Source organism: Crocodylus siamensis, chromosome 14 (genome assembly GCF_052110815.1).
Source record: "Crocodylus siamensis isolate JL-2025a chromosome 14, ASM5211081v1, whole genome shotgun sequence".
NCBI lineage: Eukaryota > Metazoa > Chordata > Crocodylia > Crocodylidae > Crocodylus > Crocodylus siamensis.
The window spans coordinates 20,291,500-20,310,502 of NC_143408.1; the positions used below are offsets into that span (position 1 = coordinate 20,291,500).

The 19,003-nt window shown below is 49.0% G+C and overlaps 1 protein-coding gene across 6 annotated transcripts in view; it reads left to right on the top strand.

Annotated features, from left to right (window-relative positions):
- NTM (neurotrimin) overlaps positions 1 to 19,003 on the top strand; it is a 623,570-nt gene that overhangs the window by 453,525 nt on the left and 151,042 nt on the right. The gene's annotated exons all lie outside the window — the stretch shown is intronic.

Sequence of the window (19,003 nt, forward strand, 5' to 3'; positions counted from 1 at the left end):
CTGCAGTTTTACACACCTAACTACTTATAACACCTGCCCTGCAGAACTTGACCGCAGCCAGGTGGGATCTTTGTGGCACAGGAGGGAAATGAAATGATGTCTCCAGCATCCCAGACAACTGCTTTAATCCCTGCACCTTCTCACCTCCCCCAGGTAGGCATCAGTGCATGGGGGTCACCTCCTCCAGTGACTCGGGATGTGGAACTAACAGGTATTTTGCCTGGCACGGGCACCGGCGCTGAGAAGGGGCTGCATTGCTGGAAAGTGAGAGAGGGAGCCGCCCTGCTTGTGCTTTCCTTTGTTCTGGGCAGGTGCCACCCGTGTCTCCTCCTCTTGTCTGCTCATTCATCTTCCTGAACACCAGGGGCCAGCGTGAGGCCGGTGACATTTCATTTATGGCCTGATCACCTGGGCTCGTAGGGGAGGGGAGAGTGGTCTCCGGCAGGCTGTCTGGCAGGGTTCTTGTGTCTTGCCTGCATGGCTCCATATAAATGAAAGACACAGGCAGGCATCTCCTTGCTTTCCAGAGCACACAGCATTTCTTTAGTCTTGTTCACCACCAGCAAGCCAGGAATCCCCAGGCAAGTGGGATGTCTCATTATGTAGCACAGTGGGCCCAGCTCTCCTTTTGTATTGCCTTCGGACAGGGCTACGTGATGCACCCCCCACTCTGGACAGCCGGCTGCCGCAGCACGGGGTGCGCTGCATAGCTGGGGGAAGCACCTGCTGCTGATGAACCGCTCTCACCTCTCTTGGAGATATGCACAGAGCTGCTCAAACTCTGGGGGTCCAATCCTTCCAGTGCTGGGCATCTGCAGCTGCTTAAAAGGGGTTTCAGTGGGAGCTTTGCTTGAGTCAGGCTCAGGGATTTCTCTCATCGTCGATTTGTCATCTCAAGGGTTCCTCGCCTCTTAGGATAGGACTGGCTGTTCTGCTTCTCTCCATGAAGAGTACAGCTGCTTTCTTATGTAACGGGACAGTTTTGGGGGGCTATAGGTAGCTCGGAGCAGGGCAACCTCAACTGCTAAGAAGCAAAGACTCTGATTTTCAGCCTTAGCCTTACACAAACACGCACAGAAGCAGTACACAGGAAGGCATTGCATCCTGTTGGCTGTGCCAGCCTGGGCCACCTGGCAGTAGCAGGGCCTCATGTCCTAATTAAGGGGAGCCCCTCGGACTTGTCCTTGTCTTTCTGCCCCAGTCCAGGTGGTGAGCAAGGAGGGGTGGGCATACTGGGAGAGGAGCAGCCTGATCTTGTTGTGGAGGGGAGGGCATTTTTCAGACACAGAGTTTATTGACTAAAAACAGAGCTTTAAACCAACCAGAACCACTCCTGAATTTGTCATTGTGTGCCAAATTTTTCAGTGTTAACCAATACCACAACCAACCAACCAAATCTGAAGCGTTTCTTGTTGACGTTTTCATAATGAGACCATTTGAGATTTTCATTTCAAAATGATTTTTTTTTCCTCCATGGCGAAATTTGCCTGCATTGAATAGCTTTTGGCCAAAAAGTGGGGAAAAAAGTCCTAAAATGGCAGAGAGAGCCTTTAGTTGACACACAACCCTTGGTTTTTGTCTCACAAAGGAGAAAACTCAGTGGTTTTTGTTTTGGGTTGACCCCAAATGGTTCCTCTGCCCCAATATTTAAGTATGGCTCATGCACTGAAAAAAATTGTTCACACCTCTCTCAGCCCATCAGCAGCCCTGGCAGGAAGAGCAGCTTGCAGATGGGGCATACAGGCTCATTTGGAAAGCAGATGCATGTCTCTGCTGTACCATCCACATCTCCCTCCTGGATGGGCCTTCCACCCAGCCATCCCATGCTAAGGCAAGGTGCTTGGAAAGCTTAATTTGTATTGACTGGGGAACCAGCCATGCTAGCTTGATTTGTATAAGCAATTTGCTCTTTCATACAAAACCTGACTGTTTTAATGTGATCTAGGATGCCTCTGCTGCTGTATGGCTGCCAATTATAAGCCTCTTAGAAGGACTGGGTCCTGGGCTCCTTGGATGCGAAACAAGCACTCAGGAAAGTCCTTTTAAATAACAGGCCTGTGCATCCCATGGGAGTTAAGTAAGTGCCTTTAGGCAGAGGTGTGTGATGGAATTAGTGCAATGGGTTATGTCTGACCAGCAGGCTGCAAGGAGGCATGTGAGGCAGTGTTGTCAGGGAAGACGTGTGCTTGAAGAACCTGGTGACAGTGTGGGGCACTGAGCAAAGCATCAGGCCTAAAGGTAGGCAGAAGATGTGTGGAAAAAGAGCAGGAGAGCACAGAAACCTTCAGTGAAGGTGCTGTAAGGTAGGGCAAGGGATGCCTGGAACAGGAGAGAGCCCTTGGTGTGCAAGACACTGGAGAGTCCTTCCTGGCACCAGGTGTCCTGGTGCTGGATTGCCTGTGTCGACTGCAATTTCAGGAGCAGCGGTCAATGATCTCATGAGGTCCCCTAAGATCTATGAAGTCTGTTCTGTATTTTGTCTTGCTCTTGTCACTCTTGGACCTGAGCATCTTTTTCTCGTGCCCCGAGTAATGTGGGTAGTATCATGTGACTGCGGTGGCAATGGAGGGACCAAGAGTAGAGAGGTGGGGCCATAGAAAAGACAGGGACACAGCTGACCAGAGGCTGTCATTCAAGAAAGAGCTGAAACACATGCATAATATGAAACATGCTCAAAACCAGGTTACTTCAGGAGGACTTAAGCATGCTTGAAGTCAAGCACATGGTTAAGTGCTTTCCTGAGGATGGATGTTGTCCTGGATCCATGTCAGAGCAGGTTGGACTCTTGAGGGATGGTTCGATTGCTCAGCGGGGTGGGCCGTGGCCGTCGCACTGCTCCCGTTCTGCTGTGCAGCATCTAGCCCGGGCCAGAGAGCTGGATGTGCAGGACCTCTCTTTGTCTTTCCTTGTGCATCGCAGCTGGTCCGTTGCTGCGCGGTCACCTTGGTTGCTATGATTCCTCCGCGTGTCAGGATGCGACTAGCTGGCTTGCAATGTTCTTTCTGCCTGATGTGCTGCAGCTGTGCTGTTTCTATGGAGAAGCAAAACACTTTCGTCAAGCTTTTCAAAAGCAACTAGGGGTTGTGATGCCCAATTAAGATCCCTCCAAGGGGCCTGATTCTTGGGAGGTGCCAAGTCCCCATCCTTCAAATGTCTCCCCTCGCTTCAATGATGACTCAAGCCTTTGCCTGTTTAGAGAGTTGCTGAAGCCCCGTGTCATTTGGGTCCATCAGCTCCAAGGAAGTTGCTGCCAGCTAATCCCCCTTCTCCTGAAGTAGCAGGGTTTGGCTCCGCGTGAGGGGCTGGGGCTGGGGCTGGGGCTGGGGCTGGCTGGAGTTCTTCCCAGAGTTCAACGCTTGAAGGGAAAATAGGGAGAGGGAGGATTTACAGCAGTGCTTTCCACTATCTGACCAGTTTTAGGATTACTTTGAGAGAAGCAGTAAAAATGCCCCAGTGTGGATCCATCAGGTAAACCTTATTCCCCAGGCAGCAACGCTGTGCTTGAAGGGGAGCCCAGCTGTGAGACATTTGAACCCTGCATGCTTTTTGGGGCAGGACTGTCTCACCCTGTTTATGTGCAGCAGGGCAATGGGCCCCAGTCTTTGTAGGGGTTTCTAGACAGTGCTGCAATAATACCTTGGCGTACCCCAAGCAAGCCCTTTTCTCCACTGGCTCCGTATCAACAAAGGTAGCTCCAGCGTCTCATCCTTCATTGAACTGGAAAGGCTTCAGTTTAACACCAGTGAGATCAGAACTCGGTCCTGGCATTTACACTTCCCATGCAGCATTTAGCAAAGCACAAACGATCTCATTTTCCAGAAAACAACAGTTTAAAACTGTGTGGTTTAAGCAGGGCATCAATGACTGAGCCTGTGGTCCGTGTAAGGTTCTTGCTGCAGCTTCCAAGGCAGGGCTGGGAAGGCCGCGACCAGCCACGTGAGCCGAAGGAGTGCAGCTCTCTGCCAGGGCTGGAGACCACCCTGCCAGCAGGTGCGAGGTGGCAGGTGTCCTGAAGTTACTTCTGAAAACCCCAAAACTCTGAATCTAGTGGAGAAGTTAAGACAGGCAAGGGATTTATGACCTCCACAGGGGATGTAGGCAGCTGAGCACCTGGTCTCAAAAACTCACTGGGACTACTGCAGCACAGCGATGCCCATGGAGGTAAATGGCACTGCACACATTTCTTTAGGAGTCAAGAGCAAGGGGAGGGGGGAAACCCAAGAAGACCATGGCTGATTAGAACAGCAGAGAAGAATGATGCTTTTGAGCCACAGCAGGTATGCAGCAGTGCTCAGGCTGGAAGGTGTCTGCATGCGTGCAGCTCTGAGGAAAGCAGGGACTAAGGTTGTGGTGTGAGCATCCAAAGGTTGTTGGACCAAGGGGAAAAGCTGGGCTCGGTACCTCCCTGAACAGCCATGTCTAAATGATGGATTCCAAGTTGACCTCTAAATGCACATACCGCTTTGGAGAGCAAACACCAATGCCCACACCACAATGGATGATGCTCTACAAACCTGTCAGGGTGATGGACTGAACTGAAGCAGATGGAGGGGGAACCAGAGATGGATTAAAGGGCTGGAGAGATGATGAGCTTATGGGGAAAGATTAAAAGAGCTAAATATGTGCAGATGGGCTAAGCAGCATGTGAGGTGAAGGGGGTGACCACACGCAGAGCTGGTCACAGAGAGGCGCGGGTGGCAAATGGCATGGAAGGCATGGCACTGCTGTCTTGTTGTTATCTGGTTGCAAAGTACCTGGTGCAGCAGGGCCTTCATCCATGACCGGGGCTCTGAAGCATTGCTATGATACAAATTATTAGCACTATTAATTATTTAATAGTAACAAAGCAGGAGACATGAGAAAGAACCAGGGGGTGGAACTGTACAACTTAGATGCCAACATTTCCCATTCCAAGGCAGAACTGGTAAGGTATTTTTTCTTCCCATATAAAAAAAAAAATCCATGAACATTTAAGGAAAAAAGAAAAGAAAAGAAAATTGTTTTTCACAAGTTTTTTTTTTTTTTTTAAATAAACCATAGACCAATCCTGCCCCCTCTCCCAAAATTGCAAGCAGCCCCCCAAGCTGAAATGGAAATGTGCACAGACTCATTTTGTTTCTCAGTGAAATCCTGAATATTTTCACTGGAAACAATTCTTTGGGTGAAACATCATTTATGGCATAACCTCGTTTTTCAGTCAAATAAACAAAGAAAGAGCAATTTCACAGCTTTGTCCTAGATCTGCAGCTGACGCAGCCCTCGTGCCAGTGACTGAAGCCTGTGGGCCTCCGCTGACTCACACGGCTGCTGGTCTGGCGTTAGTGCCCTAACATTGCTCCCACGTGTACACCGCCACGCCGCCTGTACTTGAAAAGATTAAAAAAACCAAACATTTTCCACCGACCCATCTTACCTTCCCATTAGCACATGGGCAGTGTGTTGGTTATGGGGCAGCACAGCAGTGTCTGGAGGCCAGTCCAGAGGCAGTCATTCCTTCAGCCGTGCAAGAAGTGGGAAAACAGCAGCACATTACACCATCCCTCCTTGCTCTTTCCGTGTAACATTGCATAGCGGGCGTGTCTGTAGCACAGCGCACTCCTGTTTTGCAGGAGGTCTGTGTTCAAGGCTACCCTGCTGCTGGGAGAAAGCACATGTTTGCATAAGTGCTTGCTTCAAAGAGTGCTCTCCTCAGCATCCCAAGAGGTGCATCACCCTGCGTTCCCTGCCTGGCATGTCTGGAAGGTACGTTGAGCTCTTGAGTAAGCTCCTAGCAGACGACCGACTCCCTGAAAGAGATGCGGGTACTTCACCTTTCCCCTGGAACTGGTGTGGACTTGGCAAAGGAGGTTGGGGACCAGAAGGAGAATAACCCTTTAAATGCATGTCAGTCTCCAGCACTAGCACAGCGCCTACAAGTGCCTCTGTATTGAGATGTTCTCAGAATGGGCTATTTTTTTCTGCAAAGGATGCTGTTTTAAAATAAACACTGCATGTACACACACACCCGGCTGATTGCAGAAACACCACCACCCATTAAAGAAGGCCTTCTGCATAACCTCGGGGTCACTCTCACATTGACAGCAGCATTGTTGAGAAATGCACGCAATTAAGAACTGAAATGAATCAGCATCTCCCTAGGACCGAGGGGAAGGTGAAAGCAAGGCTTTGTGCTCTCTTTCCCCTTGCTGGGTCCGCTGCATCCTTCCCCCATCTGAGTCTATTCCCCCAGCAGCTTTTATTCCATCTTCGCCAGCACTGGAGCACAGATAAAGTATGTAACAAGAGTGTTTCAGGTCCATTAGAAACACAGAGGGAAGTAGTCAGTGTTAGCCAAAGGGAGGAGGAAAAGGATGGCACTGACAGGGATGAAGAAAAGACATTTTCAGGCGGTGGAGAAGGTGCTAATTAAATTAAATCTGAGAATTCTGCCATTTGTTCCCCAACATGTTTGCAAGCTTTAAACAAAAAAGAGAACAGGAATGTGCTGAGTAAATTATTTGCTACAAGTTATTCGCCCAGCTCTGGGTTCTGGGATTGTTTTGGCATCTGACAGGCCTCTGAAGAGATTCCTTTGCTTTGATGCCATTATTGATTCCCTCGAGGGCTGGGGGAGAGAGATACCTGCGGAAACATGCTGTGATTATTTTTAGCTTTATTGAAGCCGGGGGGGATTCCACTCCCACTGCAGATCCCTGCCTGCATTAACCCTCTTTCCTCCACCACTGGAAAGGCTGCTCAGGCCTCTCCTATCTACTCTCGCCCCCTTTCCCCACCCTGCCTCCATGCTTGCATCAAGAGCTGCGCCATACACAGCCCGCTGGAGAAGTTCAGAGAAAGTAATTGCTCAGGGCAGCGAGCAGCTCGTTGTCAGCCGTCACCCCTGGAAAGTCGCTGGATGTCTCTGCAGTCGAGAGAGTCCATTGTCCTGCTCAGTGCAGTGCTGTGGGCACGATGCTGCTAATTCAGAGCAGCAGGGTGAAGGGCAGCTGTAAGTAGCTCACACAGGGCAGAAGAGCGAAGCGTGTAGCTGCCAGTCATTTAACCACCCCTTACTTCACTCAGGGCTCTGACTGGGTTTGGCAGTGTAAAGGCTGAGGCCTCTGCAGCATGGTTGCAATCTTCTCCAGAAGAGGTTAGGACACCCTCAGGCTCCTGGGAGTGCTGTTGATTGTACTGTCTGTCTCTATGTGTATAAAGTACCCAGTTGTCCCCTTGTACCAAGCCGCCTCCCTCCTCTCCTGGCACAGCCCTGCTTAGACCTGGCCACAGCAGTGCCGGATGGCTTCCAGGAACCCACCCGGCAGCCACTGGAGGATGGGGCCATCTGCACACAAAGGTGTCGTTCGAGGGAAGCTCATCCTAGATCCACTGTCTCCCCCGCTGCCTTCGGGAGCCTTTTCAGTACCTTAAACCATTCCCGGACTCTCTAAGCCTGGTAAAGCATGCCCCCGCAGACCATGAGCTGTGCTGTGGGTGCACGTGACTGGCTGCCCAGACCCTCGGAGTTATGATGCTGCCGTGGGATTATTTTTCTCCCTTCCGGATGGATTTTTCTTCCTCCGGGTCTGCCCTTTGTCGCGCAGCGCGCTTGTGCTCTGCATTGCCAGTGTAATGGAGGGTATTCTAATTGGCTGCGAAGCAGTCCTGAAATGTCACAGGGAGATTTATATCTCTGTGCAGCCTCTCCAGGTACTAATTTTGCTATAGGCCACTGGATAATGGTTCATGGAGAAAATAATCCGTTCTCTAGTGCCCTCCCCAGTCCCCCTCCCCTTTTATTCTTCACCCTACATACTCTTGTCAGGTTTCTGATGCTGGAATAGGGCTTTGTGACATGAGATCCCCATCTTCAAATAACGCAAGGGGTAAAGGAGGAATGCGGGCAGAAGGAAGAAGCCCCCAGTTGCATTAGCTGCAGTATGGCAATGTGGGTCCCTGAAAGGATGTGACTTTGTAGTTGAACTTCACTAGGAATGAAAAAAAAAAACAATACAGGAATCTTGGTTGCCAGATGTGGGATTTCCAACCTCACTTCCAGTGTCAGGCTCAGGGGAAGGCAGTTCTGTTCAAAAAAGGGAAGTTCCTCGAATCCTTTCCCCACCTGGATTGTGCTCACCTGGGCCTGCAACCCAGTAAATAAAATTACATTGAGTACCCCAACTACAGTCTTATTGTGCAGGGTGTTTGTGTCACAGCAGGTCACTAGGTTTAACGAAGAATGTGTCGCCAGTCTAATTATGGGAAATGTTGACCAACATAACTGTATTGCACTGAGTCTACAGCTGCCTCGGCACTTCCCGGGTATCATCCCCCGGTCACTCCAAACATCCTGGTGACAGCAAGGGAAGGAAAGTGCTGTCCCCTGTGGCTTTAGCAAAAAGACAATCTCCACTAGCACTTTAGAGCAGCGGTATATTATCTGTGAACTACCTAGTGCCGATAGTTGTAGTCCAGCCAGTTCTGTCCAGACAGCCTTAATTTTTGTAATCCTGAGCAAGGTAGCCCTGATTTAGGCCGCGACATGTAATCAATGATCTGTTTTTGTCAAACAGGCCTTTTTCCTCGTCCCCAATTGAAACAACCATATTGATCGTCCTGGTCAGTTACATAAAGACCATCTGCATTAATCTGATTTAATGGGGATTTTGCTGGCACTGGAGCAAACCTGTTGCTGTTCTAATCTCATTTCAGAAACACACTGCTGGGGGGTTAATGCTGCTTTTCATTCACTCTCCACCCTTGCCATCTCAAGCCATTTGGATCCCATGCTGTTCTAGCCAGTGCTCCCCTGTTCCCAACTTCCCCATGTCTGGTTCACACAGGACTCGCTCCCTAGAGTCTCGTCTCCTCTACTGTCTGAAGTGTGCATGGCAAATCACAAATGAGGGTTGGAAGGGACCTCAGGAGGTTATCTAGTCCAACCCCCTGCTCAGAGCAGGACCATCCTCCAGCCAGATTATCCCAGCCAGGGCTTTGTCAAGCTGAGCCTGAGAAACCTCCAAGGATGGAGATTCCCCCACCTCTCTACCCCGTCCAGTGCCTCACTACCCTCCTAGTGCAACAGCTTTTCCTAATATCCAACTTAAACTTCCCTTGCAGCAGCTTGAGCCCACTGCTCCTTTTTCTGCCATCACTGAGAACAGCCCAGCTCCATCCTCTTTGGAACGACCTTTCAGGTAGTTGAAGGCTGCTGTTAAATCCCCCCCGGACTTCTCTTCAGACTAAATAAGACCAGTTTCTTCAGCCTGTCCTCATAAACATGTGCCCCAGCCCCTGAACCATTTTTGTTGCCCTCTGCTGGACTCTTTCTAATTTGTCCACATCCTTTCTGTAGTGGGAGGCCCAAATCCCACCGACCCTTCTGATTGAAGCTCTCACAGCTGACTTGGACCTGGCAGTGTGCTCACTTCTTTATCTTGTGTTTATAAAGTGCCCATCAGCACCTGCAGGTGTTTCTGCAAAAATGTGTCAGCATTCCTGTTGGGACCTGGAGTGACAGCCTGAGATTGGGACTGGCAGCTTTGCCCAGTACCAGCCCCGTGCCATCAGTCTTTTCTAGCACAGCCTGGAGGAAATTGCTAGGCTCTGCAGTATGCCCTGCATTTCAATCCCTGTTGGGCTAATGGAGGATCGTCAGCCATTGTGCTTCAGGTGCTTGCTTATAGTTTCTTGCACTGCCTTTATCACATGCAGTTCAGGCTCAGGTTAGGGCACAGATGTCATGGGTTCATTCTTATGACCCTAGCATCCAAGTCAGATGAGGACAGTGGAATCTCAGCTCCTGTTGGCTGTGTATGTGAGTGTATGTGTGTTTCTTGTCACTGCAAAATGTCTATAGCCGTGACCTCAATGCCACTGACATTTCTGGAAGTGAGATCCAAAGTCTGCCCTATTCAAAACATTCTTCTGTCCCACAGGGATGGATTCAGGGGTAGCACCCTAGTGGGACCGGGTGTCATGATGGATCCTGTGTGCACTGTCCCAAGGGCCCTGGGTTGTACCGAGTTAGTCTTGGAAGAGCTAGCTGGACTGAGAGGTCTTTCTCCATCACAAGCTGTAGGACACTGTGAAAGGCCTGGGAGTAACATGAGTGCTGAAGGTCAAACATGGCATGTTGAGGGACCCCATGCAGAACCAGACAGCACGAGACAGATTAAGATTTATGTTAATTCCATTAGCTGTGCTCATCTTTACACCAGAGCTTAATTGAGCCCACAGTCACCATTATTATTATTGCCTACAATGCCCTGCATTCAGATGCCCGTGTGACCTCGATTCACCCCCTTCTGCATATGCATTATGATTCAGTCTTTACTTATACAGTTGCTTTTTTTCTCCCTGTGTGCTTTGCCTCTGTGATGAAGCTGGGGAACCTCTATTACCCTTGGCTCTACCATGGGGTCAGTGAGGGAGGAAGAAGTTAAGGCCAGCGCAGGACACAATTTGAATTCACCAAGTGACTGGTTCTGCGGTTACAGCAGCATGCATCTGCCAGCTGTGCCTGGATTGCCTGCACAGCTGGACCGCGGTGCTGATGGCAGGCAGGGCTGCTGTGTTTTATTTCGCCACTGAACCGACTGCAAATAAATTATACAGATACTTTTGTAATTTTGAGGGTAACTTGGCCTAGTGACTGTAGCACAGGCCTTGAGTTGCAGAGTCCTGTGTGCATAGAGGGGCGGCACAAACAGTAATAGCGCAATCTCCCTCTCCCACCTAGTTTGAGGGAACCCTTTTTAAGCATCTCTGGAAAGACTGCTTCAGGGTCATAGCTCAGATTGCTCTCAAAGGTACCCACTTGCAATAAGTTTGGGTGGGGATTGGTGAAGGCATAAATTTAGCCTGAAATCTTCATCTGAATTTTAGTTGTATTGTACCTCTAGTGCTCTCCCTGGCAGATGAAGTGTCTCATCCAGGAGCTCTGGAGCTGGGGGAGGAGGGCAATGTAATCCTCCCAGCTCTGACACTGGTTCACCGGACAGCCACAGGCATGTCCCTTCATCTCTTTGAGTCTCAGTTTTCCCCACCAGTAACCTGGGGAGGAATGAAGCCAATTCCTTCTTTGAGATTTGCAGGTCAATAGCAGAGGGTCACTGATTTACTGAAGGTCTCCCTGGAGGTCTGTGGCACAGCAGAGTTGACGCCTGGTCTTCTAGATCCCACGAACCACTCAACTGTCCTTCCTGGTTTCTTAGACCGGGTCTGCAGCCCGCCTCAGGACACCTCGGCCACCAAGTCATCTTGCCACAGAGAGCAGGGTGACTGAGTGGGCCAGATGCTGCGCACTTGCAGTCGTTGACAAAACTGGAAGCAAGAGCAATTCAAAGTGGTCTCTTCTCAAAGACCCTCTTAGCTCCAGGTGCACAGAAACAGTGGCTGTTTTTGGCAGCAAAGAGTTGATTACTTTGGGGGGCTTCTGTGTTTCTGAACTGGTGCTTTTTTCTCTGTTGCCGTGGACCCAGTGACAGGGAGAGGGAGGGTTCGAGTGATGTGACAGTCCCATGCATCGGAGACTACTGGGTTTTTGTCCTGTTCCCATTCTCCGGCATGCTTCTGGGCCAAAAGAAATTGGGAGGACTATCTATGGCATTTGTTCCAGGAGGGACCAAGCAGGAGGCTGCATGCAGCGATTAGCAATAAGCTAAGTCTCTTAGTCTCTGTAATGACAGCTGCATCAGCTCAATAGAGGGAAGAGCTGGAGACGTGAGAAGTCGGGACCAGGCAAGTGTCAGCGGAGAGAAGGCAGACCAGGTTTTCTGGGCAAATCCAATATCTTTTATTAGACCAACTCAAGTAGAAGTGCTCAGAAGCCAGTGCCACTTCCTCCTCATTGCAATGGGGCTGCGGTTGAACTTTGGTAGGTGGTTTCTGTTGCTGTGTGTTGTGAACCTGCTGTCTCCCCAGGATCTGGGCTCTCCCTGCCTCAAACAATTGATTCCAGTTTCCAGTTGTGTGGGGACCAGAGGCAGGTTTCCGGGCTTGGTGGCCCACTGGTGTGGTTGGGGAAATCCTGTCCTAGATGCACTTCTCTTCAGATTACTAGTTGTATTGCATCCTAGAAGATGGGATTGGCTTACCTGGATGGGTGACAACCCTTCCTTGCTTCACAACCAGGAATTATATTTGTCTCCTAAGTCCTATAAGCTAAATCAGGGACTTGTTACAGTCCAGTCTGCCTCAGTCATGGCCTAAGGATCATCATAAGGCAGGTTTGAGGAGGGCTAAATATAGATCCCCTTGGACTTCTGGCTTCACCTAAGATTTTTGCATCCTGGAAGTCAAAGGCATATGATACAGAGACCATCTGAACCCTTGCATCAAAGGGCAGAGAAGCTGAGCGGCCAATGAGACAGGCTATGGTGACAATGCCTCGGATGCCTCGCACAGATGCTCAGCAGCTGTGGTTCTGGCGGTGAAGGTACTGACATGGTGATCAAAGGGCCTGCAGCAAAACCAGAGGAGCTTGGCCTGGCGACGGGGCGTGCACTGCTCAGGACTGGAGCTCTGGACCTGAACGCTGTGCATGCTCAGGCAGCAGTGCCCCCTTGCATTTATGTAGGGGGTTTATTGCATCTCTCCCTCAGGAAAGTTCAGCACCCAGTTCTCAGGGAGGTCCCTTAGTCTCAGTCCACCTTGCCGGCTAGGTTGATACGAGGGTGTGCAAACTGACACAATGCAATGCACTGACTAGATTACACCCTCACCCGCCTCTCATCTGCTAGCTGTCCAGACCAACAGCCCCTGGCCCACCTTCCCCTTTTTGGGATGCTAGGCCCATTGCATGGTCCTTAACACACAGACCTATGCCGCTTAGAAGGCCAGTCTCTCTCATCTGTCTTTCTCCCTTGCCCACCCTTTCTCACTGTCCTCTTCGCCTTTCTCTGTCCCTTCCTGCCCATCACTTTCTCTCAGTCTTAGCAGTCCCTGTGACACTGGGTATGAGTGCCAGATCATTGCAGGCCCTGGCAGTGTGAAGCAGTGTCCACCATGCCAGGGGCTTGCAGCAGGGCGTATAGCTTGTCATTTAAAGCTAGGAAGTTACTAGACCATGGTGGGCATTTTTTTTTTTTTCTCTTTGAATGGATTTTACTTGTTCTCAGCTTGGCCTTTTCAGCAGAGAGAGCGGTCTGGGTACACATTACCCACATTGCAGAGTGTTCTCTAATTGGCCAAGAATTGGTCCTGAAATGTCAGGGAAAGATTTATTTCCCAGCACAGCCTCTCCAGGTACTAATTTTTCTATGGCCCGCCAGATAATGGCTCCTGTGCACAATAGCTCAGAGTCCCTAATCAGAATACAGGGCTGTAATTGTGTTGAAGGGATTTAAAATCATTAAAGCCACATTCAAGGGAATAGAAATGGACCCCCAGCTCCCATTTCTCCTCCCTCCCAGACAGAGTGACTGAGTATTTAATGAGAGGATCCTGGTGTATGACTTCAGTCCTTTGGTAATTGTGTCAAGAGCCTGAAAAGGGGTGTCTCAGGTCCTAGTCTGGCCCCTATTACCAGTGTATCTTTGCGTTTCACAGCCCATCATGTCTTTGTTCTCACAACACCCTTAGGAGATGGGGCAGAGCTATCATTCCCACTTTGTAGATGGGGAACTGAAGCACAAACGCAATGCCTGTATCAGACCCCTGTCCTCTCAAGAGGGTCACTCTCACTCCCACCCCTTTTGCCTCCTTGCACATGCCAGATAGGGAAATGAGGTGGTGGAGTCTCTGTAGAGATGCACTCTCATGCCAGTTCTCCAGCCAGAAGCCACGTAGCCCCAGCTCACACCGTGCTGTCCAGCGAGCTGTGCTTCCAAACTGGCAGGGCATGTCCAAGCTCTGAGCACCCTAACTGCATCCAGGCTGCGTAGGAAAGGGTGGGACGGGGTGGTGGGGGTCATGCTCTGAAGGTGAGCCCTTCTGATAGCAGGTCTGCTAGCACAGGCCACAGCAACCCAACAGCCCGGCTCTGGGTAGAAGAGCTGTTGACAAAAGGATGGTGAGGACAAGGGATGGTCTACTCCATCTCCCTGCTCTGGATCCTCTCTAATTGCCGCGTGGTCTTGCTACTCCTGAGTAGAGTGGAGGAATTGCTTCCCATGCTCGGCTTATGCCATTCCTGGTCAAACACCCCAGTGGCATTTGCCGTTTTTGGAAAGGCATTGCCTTAATGATTTTGTATTCAGTCTATGGACCACCCTCATCTCAGCGCCTTTCCAGCGTAGTGCTGTCTAGTTAGCTATTCCCTGTTTTGTATATGTGCATTTGAGTTTTCATTTCTTGGCACTTGGCTGCATTGAATTTCATCGTATGATTTCAGACCCTTTCTCCAATTTAACAAGAACCGTTTGAATTTTAAACCTTTTGCAATCCCTCCCAGTTTGGGGGCGTCCACTAACATTGTAAGCGTACCTTCTAGTCCATCAACTCTATAGCAACTGAAAATAGTGAACAGTACCAGATTCAGGACAGACCCTCTGCAGGACCTTCCCCGCTATGTCCTGCCAGTACAATTGTAAAGGACTGATAACTACTCTCAGTGCGGTTAAAAGGTTAGATAATCAGAAAACAAAACAAAAAAAATGGAACGGTTTGGTTTGGGTCAGAGAAACCATTTGGGTTGACCTGAAATGAATTTGTTTTATCGATTTTTTTTTTTTTTTTTTTTGGTCAGCCACCAAACATAAAGATCCATTATTGACACAACTCAGCTGGAAATACAACAGCCTTTTTATAAATTCTGAGCGGGATACAGAGGAGCGTTGTGAAGTTTGCACGTGGATGAAAATCCATCACGTCCCTTGCAATCTGGGACTGCCTAAATCAGGAGATTTTGTTTGGAGCCAGACACTTGGGTCCAAAATATTTATGATGACCCCGTATCTGGATATTTCTGTAGCTTGCATTTGACCTAATGTGGAGCTAGGGGCCTGCTTCCCCGCTGAAGTCAGTGAGTAAGTGTCAAGTAACACTCGAGGTGCAGGATCTGACTCTGATGTTGTACATCTGATCAGACTGTCATCTGATGACTCACAGCTCAGGGGCCAGCACTGCTCATCTTTTGTCTTTCAGGCATTGCAGCTGCAGCGATCATGAATTGACGTTGTTATCTGACTCGCCGTGCCACAACTGCAGGTATTAATTTCCCATAAGCTGCGCAAAGCACCATTGCCCCCCTAGGCTCCTTTGAAAGGATCGCAGAGAAAGTGACGTCAGGAGACTCGCCGATTGCGAGGGAAATATTATGTCCAGGTTTAATTGGCAATGATTGTTTTGTCTCCTACACAAAAGCAGCAAATCCCCAGAAACTGGTCAGGAGCACAGCTGTTTACAGCGAACAGAAGCTGTCGCTTATCTCCTTGTAGCAACCTGTCTCCAGGAGATCACGGCTTAATTAACTCGCGTGTTATCGAGAGTGAAATTGTACAGACATTGTTAAAAAAATAAATAAAAATAAAAAGAGATAAAGGGGAAAGGAATTAGGTGACCTGGGAACAAAGCGTGGTAAACGCTACGGAGAGCCAAGGCACGCAGCTCCCTTCCGCCCCGGCCGCCGGTGATGGAATTTGCGTGATGAGCTGGTGGGACCAGGGAAAGAGAGTGGCACCCAGAGAAGTGCTGAGTATCTCCAGCTCTGACGGGCTGTCAGACTCGTGAGCACAGGTCCTTGCAAGGGTATTGTCAGAAGTGAGCCTAATCCAAAGCCCATTCATGTCAGTGGAAACATTTGATTTGTTTTGACTCAGACCCTGTTTGATTTGAAGCTCTCATATCTGAGGAGCAGTGGAAGAAAGCAAGGCACCCTTGGGAGCCAGAGAGACCCACCTTCCCAACAGTTTAAAGCAGGGGTGGGTGGGCAAAATGCGGCCCAGGGGCCCGGATGCAGCCCGCCAGGCCATTCTATCTGGCCTGCAGGTCCCCTAAAAAATTTAGAAAATTAATATTTATCTTCCCTGGGCTGCCTGTCATGTGGCCCTTGATGGCTTGCCAAAACTCAGTCAGTGGCCCTTTGCCCAAAATAATCGCCTGTCCCTGGTTTAGAGCATGAGACTGCAGCACTGGTTGGTCTCTCTTTAATATGTCCCTTGGTTCTTTGGACCAGGTGAAAAAATAAGGTTGTTACCAGACGGGCATAATGCATGTGCCAGTCCACCCATGCCATTGATTTCAAAGGGACTTGAGGATGACCAGCCCCGGAAAGATTAAGTTCATTATTGGTAGCTTAACACAGTTGTCCAAGCAGTAGCTGAGCTAGTAAAAAAAATGCAGACTTCCTAGAGATGTTTTGCCAAGATCAAGGGCCAAGCTTGAAGAAATCAGTGGGATTTTCTTTTACTCCAATTAAGATTTCATCGTGGCCTACAGTGCAGAGTCCACAGGTACCAGCAAGGGACGGGGAAGTGGCATCACCAGCACAGCCCTCACGATGGTGGTGTTCTTCCACCTCTAAAGGCAGGAGGGAACCAGCCCTTCCAGCAGTTGCAAGTGATAGCAGAGGCATACGGATCTCCATTGTCACTTAATGAGTGGTATTGCTGTACAAAATTGCCAAGTAGCATTTCAGCAGAGGATACAGAGTCACTTAGGGAAAGTACAGAGTGAAATTTGACAACCTTTCCCGTTCATTGCTCAAAGTGCTTTGCAGATCAAAGCAGGTGCAACAATAATGCATTTTGAACCAAGCACACTCATTTGTATCCACAGCATTTTAATAAATATATATATATTTTTTTAAATAAAACATCAGCACAGACCTGTCATCTCAGGCCACTTCCATTTAATATCCTGGCTTCTGACTGACAGGTTTTTGCACCATAATTAGCATGTATAGTTCTTAAAAGCCTTCACCAGTTTTTCAAACCTTTTATGGGTTATGGATTTTTTTCTCCCCTTAATGTTGTTATTCCCTTTTATATTTATTTCTTGTGTCCACTGAACCAAGCTAGAACGGGAAGGTTGGTCTTATAGCTACTCCCACGAGTTCTATATGGGGAATCAACATTACCAGCCTAAGCATTGAGCAGCGGACCCTAAAAACCTTGAGACTGGCCTAAACAGCATGTGCCTTTCTGGGTGGGGTTTTGAAGCGGAGGGTTGTTTGTTTTGTTGCATCACTTTTTAGGCTTTTCTCCTCAAATGTGAGGGCTAGAAACTTATTTACTTTTTTAAATGAAAGCCAATATTCTCATGCAATCACATGACTCCAGGGTCTGAGGCTGGATGAAAACCAGCCAATAGTATGAAATGTAAGAATGTGAAGCACGTGATAAAATCCTGAGATCAGACAACACCAAATAATACTCCTTTGAATTACGGCATGGAAGGCTGCTGCTCTTAGCACTGTCTTCAAGGGGGAAATCCAGTCCTATGCTCGGCCTCACTCTCTCCCACTTTGGCCCTTTTCTGAGGCTTTAAGTGGGACTTAAAAAAATATACATGCTCCTGGCATATGCTAGAGAGAGATTTCACTGTGTAAGCAGAAATTTTCTAGGACTAAAGAAGTTACATGTCTCTTTCTGTTGTGGTGGCTACATCCTTCCAGTGCACACAAAAGAAGGTCAAGCGAGCCTGGATCTGCTCTTACAAGTTGTGAATCATGGCATTCATGTAAGGGGGTCATTCCAGCACGAGGGAGAAGAGAACCAGATCTTACCCTGAATCCATCCTGTCTTCCTGTCAGTTAGATATAGTCCCCAACCCAGACCTTGGACACATCAGAGCTTGCAATGTGAAATCCCGAGTAAAATTTTGGAGCAGCTCTTCATCTTGATAGTGAGATCAAATCGCAAGTCAGATCCCCTCTTTCCCCACCACCAGCAAATAACCTTTGGAGGATACAATTTCATGCCTACATTGTTGTGGAGACATAGGTCCAGCTCTGAGCTAATAAGAAAAAAATATATAACTTTTTCTCTGTAAGGGGTGCCAGAATCTGGAGCACACTTCCAGCGGAGGTGGTGCAGTCACCACCCTTGGAGGTGTTTAAGAGGAGGCTGGACAGGCACCTTGTCCTGTCAAGCTCGCCTGAGCCCAATAACTTCCTGCCCATGGCAGGAGACCGGACTTGGTGATCTTACAGGTCCCTTCTGTAATGTGAATCTCTCTGGCTAAGTACAGACAATCCAAAAGCCCGAGGCTGAATTGAGTCAATCTTCTCAGGTTAGTCTAAGTTGCGTAGATTGAACTGATAAGCAAGTAACCAGGCATTCACTTTTAATGCCAGAAATACAGCCACATGCCTATAGTGGCTCAGGCCAGAAACTGGGGGGGGGGGGGGCGGGGAGATGGGGGAGTGGGGAGGACTAGAGCATGTGTCCCTGCTCAGCTGGAGAAGAAATCTGGGACCAAAGCTAGCCTGCCCACCCTGCGAGGTGTGGGGGCTTTCAGGGGAAGTGCAAAGCATCCTGGGATTCTGGGGGACTGTACGTCAACTTAAATCTGGAGGGGATCTGGGACAGAAGTTCGATAAACCGCCTTACTCTAAATCAGTTAAGTCTGATACTACATCCATCCAGGTTTATCTTAAACCAGTTCCAGCCATTTTGAAAGTCATTTATGTGCCCTGCACTTCTGTTGTGTTACAGATTTGAAATGGTTTCTGATCACTTATGCTGGTTTATGTGTAACTTCTGTCCCTAGCCTCTAAGTGCAGTCTATTGCTTTCCAGGAAACAGGAGTTCATGGGCAAAACCTCATTACACCCTGTGAGACAGAAAAGAGTCCACTTTCTGAATGAGGAAGCCATAGTAAAGAGGCTCAAGAAATGATTGAAAACAGAGAGATGGAGTGTTTCTTCCAAAGAAATGGAGGTTGGGACTGGCTCTGGAACGTGGGGCATGAGCTTCTGTAGCTAGCACGAGTATCCCACCGAAGCTGACACTAATGCCTGTGAGCAGTGGCTTCCAAATTGGATATTCAGATCATTCAGCACTCTTTTTCCTTCTCATAGAGATCAGTTATGAGTGCCCATCTTCATAAAGAGACTATTCATAGCTCAGCATTGTCTGTC